The sequence below is a fragment of the Hydra vulgaris genome, chromosome 09 (assembly GCF_038396675.1).
Source record: "Hydra vulgaris chromosome 09, alternate assembly HydraT2T_AEP".
Taxonomy (NCBI): Eukaryota; Metazoa; Cnidaria; class Hydrozoa; order Anthoathecata; family Hydridae; genus Hydra; species Hydra vulgaris.
In genome coordinates this window covers 9,194,943-9,202,864 of record NC_088928.1, presented here as the reverse complement: position 1 = coordinate 9,202,864, position 7,922 = coordinate 9,194,943, and the positions used below count along the sequence as shown (strand labels likewise).

Sequence of the window (7,922 nt, the reverse complement as noted above, 5' to 3'; positions counted from 1 at the left end):
TTTTACTTTAATTTAATTTCAAAATATGTTTCTCAAGAATATTCGTTTTAGTTTGAAAAAAGGAATTTTAAAAGAATGTCCAAGCTTGATAAGTATCTCTTATTTGATAAACAAAATGTGACAAATGACATAATAAACAGAACTAAAAAAAATAAAATATCATATTTAACCACTGACTTGTTTATGTACATTACATACTCCATTACATAGCTCCATTACATATCTCCTTTGCATAGATATATTAGCTAATATATCTATGACAGATATAGTAACTAATATATCTATGTAATATATGTAATTCTACATATATTGTAGTCATATATGTAATTCTACATATATTGTTTTTAAAAGTCGTATTATTATAATACGACTATAAGTTTTTACACTTAATATATAATTTTTTAGACCTAATATAATTTTTTACAAGAAGCAATAATAAGAGTTATGTTATGTATACATTTAAAGCTTGTAAATGATTATTTGCGTCAAAGATTGGATATTAGTTATAAAAATATTGCATTAGTAGTTTCGACGTTTAAAAGGTTTATTTTTCGCTTATCTTTTGAACTTTCATGATTATTTATTAAAATTAAACAGTTTTTAATATTAAATTTTACTTCATCTAATGAAAATATTTTCACCACAGCAAATGCAATGAAAAAAATTTCAATGAATTAAATTTATCAATTCAAGTAAAACATGGTTTGTAGCAAGTAGTTATTAACAAAAATATCGCGCTTGAACCCTAACTCTAACCCTCATAGTAAATTTAGACCTTTTGTTAAATACTATGTTACGTTAAAAAAGCTAACAGTGTAGTTATTGTCAAGTACGTTGGTGCTGTTGCGATCAAAAAATGTCTTAAATACAAAAATTTTAATTACATAGATAGTTATTAAGACTGTGAATTAGTGGTTGCTAAGCATACCTATACCGTTGTTAGGGTATTTTTTCATTAAAATTTTCGCAAAATAAAGCACCTTTTAGTACTTTTGTAGGCTTTTTGTTACCTGAGCACATGGAATTTATTTCAGGTATTGGAAGATGCATGTTTAAGGAAACCAAAATACATTTATTTTTCATGGGAGACCAAAAAACCAGTAGTAATGGGTAATTTGTGAAAGCTTGTTGACATCAGAAGTTGATTTTGGGCAGTCTAATCCTTCCTAGAACCTTGCATGCATATGATTTATTTTGATAACATCATATCGTGTGGAAGTTATGGCCCTAGGAAATATTATTGCTCAAAGTTATGGTAAATTGACTAGAAAATAACGAATATTACTTTAGTCTTTATTACTATGTATAATGTGACATTAACTATTTTCTCTATGAGCTATTATAAAGCTTCTTTGAGACTTGTACTTAACTTGAGGTCTAAGAATTTAAATAGTTTTGTTTTAACTTCTCCTCATAGCTCAAACATGAGTTATCATTTCTTTCTAATATGGTTTTAGGTATTAAAGCAAGGCTACTTTGGTGTTTGCCTTGTTAAACGGGTAGCTATGTTTTAAAATTGAGTAATAATTTCTGGCTTATTGTTCATATAAGATTTTAGCTTTTTTGAATATGCGCTGAACCAACTATGTGTTCTAGATTTAAATAAATATTACTACCACAATGCATCGGGCGTTAGCCGATGCACTGTGTTTTTTTTAGTTATTTAGGTGCTCAGAGAAGTCGTAATGGTCTCATAACACAGTGTACCGTTACAAGAAGAATAGCATTTATCAAGTTGGCTCTCCGTTTCCAACTTCACCGATAACGGTTATTTACTTAGAGCGGGGATCTAACCCGCAACACTTGGGTTACGAGTTCAATGTTCTAACTAGTGAGCCACGGCTGTCTTAAACAATCTAACTACTTATAACAGGGTTTCTGCTAATATTTAAGATGGATTTCCCCTAATACTATATCCGACTAAATATGGTAAACATACGAAAACAGATAAAATCCATTTATTCCTTTTAGAAAAATGCTTTCAATTCAAATATATAAATACAACCTACTCAAAGTATCGATAGGTCATAAAAAAATCTGTTAAATTAATTTTTACATATTTTTTTCAAGATTAATTTTTCATCAAGGTTTGTTTTTGTTTCAAACGTAAACAGCCCTTGTTTCCAACAAGCCCAAAACAAACACAAAACTAATTTATTGAGAATTTATATTATAATTAATAATTTTTTTAAAGACTTTCTTCATACCCAAGCAAAACCGCGGAGATCTTTAAAACCATTCGATACCCAAAAGTGATACGCCAGGTTTAGGTTTTGGGACCGGGTGAATACGGCGCCATGCTAACCCTGACGATTCTAAAATAAAGAAAGTATTTCGTTATTTTATCTAATATTAAATTGATTTAATTTCATATTTAAAAAATCCGGAAAATTCTTTTCGTTAAATATCCGGAATATTTTCCCCCTTATTTTCCTAATAATTTTGCTTTCAGATGATTTGTTTCTCAATTTATATGAAACTTTTCTGAATTTTGTATGAGCGATGACTACAAAATCTTAAAAATCTAATAAATTACACAAATATATACTTAAAAATACACAAATATATACTTAAACTTGTAAGTAAAACTTTTTGGATACCCGGAAAAAGTAAAAGTTGAGAAAATAATCCGGAATTCCGGTAATATCCGGAAAAACATAACCCCTGTCATTTACTTCATCAAATTTTAAGCACTTTAAAAATATGCCAGGCTTAATCCAGGTATACTCATGTCTGCCAATATTTTAAGGTAGATTACACTGATTCTCCACCTGTTTTCTCTGACTTAATTTAAAGCTACAAAAGCTCAACTTCAGAAAAAATCTACGTGTCAAAATGTTAACACGTTGTCCAACGTGTTAACACTTAGTCAACGTGTTAACACGTTTTTATGCTAATTTTCCAATGGATTTTATATATGGTTTCCAAGAAAGATCATAAGTAAGAGTTAATCCTAGAAAACTAAGGGTAGATGACTCATCAATTGCATTACTGTTCATAAATATAGAAAGATCTAGATTAGTGCAATAACAATTAGCTGAAAAATATTGAACTTTATCTGAGTTAAATAATACCAGCCGCTGAGTGAAGGTCAAATTCCCCCTCTAAGCAATCAGAGAGTGTTGGCTTCAAGATATAAACAAATGGTAGTAGCATCAGCAAACAATGCCAGATTAGATGTGAGAAGTTCAGGGAGATCAATAATGTAAATTAGAAAAAGTATAGGGCCAAAAGGATAGAACCTTGAGGAAACCATGAAGTTACAGGAAATAAAGAAGAGTGCTGTCCGTCGAGGACAACTTTGATACTATGATTGGTAAGTAAAGATTCAATAATCTTAAACCATTACCTGATATACGGTCAAACAAGAGCTTATGGAAAAGACCAGCATGCAAAACCTTATCACAGGCTTTAGAAATGTTGAGAGTGATAGCCCTAACCTTCCTACATCATTTAATGCACGATAAAACCTATTGGTTATTACTGTTAACAAATCAGCAGTAGAACGAGAAGATAAAATTCATATCAGAAAGTTATTAGATTCAATTTGAGAGATAAAGTGTTTGTTAATTAAAGACTTAAAAACCTAGCTTTTGATAGTAAGAAGACTAATGGGATGGTAGTTAGACAAATCATATCGCTCTCCAGAATTTTCGAAAATAGGTACAACAAACGATGCTTCACACCAGGCAGGAAAACAAGATTCTGATAAGCATTTGTTGAATAGTTTTGAAAGTATAGGCGATAGCTCCGGAGAACACTTCTGCAAGACTAAAATAGGTATGTTGTCCATACCACAAGCTGTAGAAGAGTCTAAGCAGGAAATCACTTTAGATACAGAAACTGGGGTGATTGCAATGGAGCAAACTGCCCTTCGGCTATATCAGGAAGAATGTGATTAGTGGAATCAAGAGATGAGATTGTTAAAAAACTCTTAACAAACAATTCAGCTTTGTTTTAGATGAGGTCACAAAGTCTGAACCATGCAAACGGAGGCGGTTTTTGTTTAAAAACATATTTACTTCCAACAAGGCTGCAAGCAACTATTAAAGTTGGAAGTTACTGGAAGGAAAAAGATGAATAGCAAGATAACGATTTGAAAATCTACAAATTATATGAATCAGAAAAACACGAGGAAGGGATTGAATTCCAAAGAATTGATACTCGAAGAAAAAAACTAGATGAATAAGAATTTTATTAGCACTTAGGAGCAGCCACAGTGAAAGGATGAGACTTAATTGAATGACGAGTAACACAAGAATAAATTTTAGTAGATGGCACAAGAGACGCTAGCTCTTTAGAGCAGCGCCCATTTTAGTATTTGTAGAAGAGAGTAAGAAAAGCAACATCACGACGATGTGACAATGGCTGAAGGTTGGCTGCAAGAGCAGGTCGAACTATGTTTACAATGCGTTTTTGAACCTTGTCCAAAAGGGAAAGGGCATTGTTGGAAGATCCGCCCCAGATATGGCAACAATATTCCATACAAGGACGGATTAGAGATTTATAGAGATAAAGAATAGAATCAGGAGTAAGAAAGTGGCAAGCACAATAAAGAGAAGCAACCTTAGCAGATGCTAATTTTGCAATCAATTTGATATATGGTTTCCAAGAAAGATCAAAAGTAAGAGTTAAACCTAGAAGACGAAGAGTTGATGACTCATCAAGTACATAACTATTCATAAATATAGGAAAATCTAGATTATAGCGATAACGATTAGCTAAAAAGTATTGAGTTATTTGCCTGATACACCGTAAGACAAAAGCTTATGTAGAAGACCAGAATGCCAAACTTTATCAAAGGCTTTAGAAATATCAAGAGCGATGGCCATAGCCTCTCCACATCTATCTAATGCAGGGTATTAGAGCTATATCAGGTATTAGTTATATCAGGTAGAATGTGATTAGTAGAATCACGAGTCAACAATAAGGGCAAATCTGTTATTCCACTTCTCTTGCATGGTTCAGATTTTGTTACATTGCCTAAAGACAAAACTGAATTGTTTGCTAAGAACTTTTCATCAATCTTGTCTTTTGATTTGACTAGTCACGTACTACCAGCCGACAAACAAGTTGATCCATTGCATTACATTCTTATCACTTCAGCTTATGTATCTAAAGTGATTTCCTGCTTAGACACTTCTACAGCATGTGGTCCGGACAATATACCTGTTACTATTTCTTGCTGACATTCAAAAATACTGGATAAGTATTCAATGAAGGGTATTCCTGATTAGAGATAATTTTTATTCTTAAAATATACCTTTTGATTTAATTCATTAAAATAATCCAAATTGAAATAAAAAACTGCAACCATAATTGTGTATGCTTTAATTTTTAGTATAAATCAGTGCAACTGAAAACTTGCTCTATTTAGCTCTACTATTAACATATACATGACATTACTTTTTAACTAGTAAGGCAATATGCTAACTGTTTAAATAAAAGTTATTGTTTGATGATTATAAACAATTATTTATCTTATAATTAAATAAAAAAAGTAACTTCAGTAATAAATGAAACTTTAAAAGCAATTCAAACCTTCAGTGTTTTTTTCCATAACTTTTTTTCTTCTAAGCTACAATAATGCACTGAGTTCAAAATTTCATGTTCTTTAATTTTTTCTGCATCTGTATATGTAGATAATGTGCCTAATACCTAAATTTGAAACCTGGTTTGAAACTGCAGCAGTGTTTGGGTGTGCATCTATTTAGAAATAGACAAAGCAACAGTTACTTAATTGCATAAAACATAAAATAATCTTTCATTATTTTCTTTTCATATTCCATCACTGAGAAACGATTAAAGCAATGCTGTTCCTTATAAAAACCATTATAATATAATTTAAATGTGATCACATATAATGTTCAATGATAATGTTAATGATCACATATAGCATATGTTCACATGAGCAGACTGCAATCTATGTGATTATTTATGAGTATGTCTTATTAAGTAAATCTATGTGGTCATTATATTTGAATAGACTGCAGATAAAATTTAGATGTGGATATATATCCACATTTAAATTTTAAGGTTATAAAAAAACATCTAAATTATATAGTTATAAACAAACATCTCTTTATTTTATTCTTAAATCAATAAAATTTAGATGTGGATATATGTAACAGTACTGGTACATATGTACCAGTACTAGTACATATGGATATATATATCCACATCTGAAATTTAGAAAATTTAGACTAAAATTTAGAATAAAATTTAGAAAATTATGACCAAATTTTCTTGATTTAAAATTAAAATAAAGAGATCTAAATAAATCTTCGAAATTTCGAAAAGAACTGTCTTTACTCATTTTGATTTGAAGAATAATTCAAAAACTTGTAAAAAACGAACTATGTTGAACTGTTAAAATGTCAGCAAAACTAATTTTAAAATTAAAAAAACATGGCGCGGTAGTTCAATATGAAGTTTCCATTTTAAACGCATGCGTATTAGCATACAAAAATTTTTTAGGTCTGTGTTTTTTTGCTTTTCGCATTTCGCATTTTGAGTCATCTAATGGAACGCTAACCATACTAACATTCAGTATACCAAATATACGGTAAAGTTTACCGTAAAGTTAGTATACCGGCGTACCCTAATTGTAATATAAGATTCCAAGCTTTGTTTTTAGATAAAAGATTTCAAAAGTATAATATAGAGTTTTTATTGATTTGTCGTATTAAGATTGTTGACTTAGAGACAGAACGGTTAAGGGTTATTTTATCTGTAATTAAGAATATGGGTAATGATCAGTTATGTCGGTTTTAATTATTCCCGATTTTAAGAAGCAATTATGAAGTGAATATGTTATCAAATAACGTCAACGAGGTCTTAGTTCTCATTGATTTATTTATTGTGGGAATTACATCGTGCTGAATATAAAAAACGTTGAACATTTGAAGCATGATTTAACAAGTTGAAATTATAATCACCAGTTAAATACGCGTGTTTCTTTGAAATGTTAGTTTTCCTTAAAAAAATTTTTAAATGGGTTTGAAATAATTTTAAATTACCAGCTGGTTTTCTATAAATAGAATTGATAATAATACTTTGGGTTGCGTTATTATTTATTTCAATGCATAACGACTCGCAATCTATTTCGTTAAAATTGAGATCTTTACGCAAAACAAAGTTTATTGCTGTGAACTAAAAGCTAGGTGAATAAAAATGAGCAATTGATTTTACTCAGTAATTGGTCAGCTTTACGTAAACAAAAACTTAAGCAATTTTGATTAACTTTTTATTTACGTAAAGCTGAACAATTACTGATGTAAATTACTTAACTTAACGTGAATAAAAATTTAATTATAACTGCTTAGTTTTTATTCACGTAAAGCTGATCAATTACTGAGTAAAAGCATGCTTTTACTCAGTAATTGATCAGCTTTACGTGAATAAAAACTAACCCCTATAACATTTTCAGGTTACATTACGTATTGTAACGTAAACGAGATTGGTAACGTTACGTGCAAAATGTCCGTTATTTTTACGTAACCGAGACGAAAGATTTTACGTAACGATACGTAAAATTGTAACGTAACAATACGCGCAAAATGTCCGTAATTTTTACGTAACCGAGACGTAAGATTTTACGTAATGATACGTAACATTGTAACGTAACGATACGTGCAAAAATATAATTTTTGCGAATCCGAGATGTAACGTATAGCGTATTAATACGTAACATTTTGACCTAATAAGACGTGATCATGATCACCTGCGGCGACTTTCAAATGAGCGATGTTTAATTGTCATCTTGTGTGCGAATAAAATCTAATTATTGGCCTACATTATAGCTACAAGTTACTCTTATAGCCTACGTAATATAGACTAATAAGAATGTACCATTGTCCAGAGAGCAAGGAGTAGACTAATACCAATAACACATTGTATCTCACTTAAAAACTAACGACAAT

At 30.4% G+C, this 7,922-nt stretch overlaps 1 long non-coding RNA gene across 2 annotated transcripts; it reads right to left on the bottom strand.

Moving 5' to 3' along the window:
* Window positions 1-2,153: 2,153 nt before the first annotated feature.
* LOC136084542 (uncharacterized) lies at window positions 2,154-6,447 on the bottom strand. Of its 2 annotated transcripts, XR_010640621.1 has the most exons (3): window positions 6,313-6,447; window positions 5,542-5,706; window positions 2,154-2,315 (listed from the first exon to the last, which is right to left on the bottom strand). It is a non-coding gene; the product is annotated as an uncharacterized LOC136084542 (long non-coding RNA). The 2 variants fall into 2 exon arrangements; XR_010640620.1 differs by lacking the exon at window positions 6,313-6,447 and having other exon boundaries at window positions 5,542-6,276.
* Window positions 6,448-7,922: the final 1,475 nt, after the last annotated feature.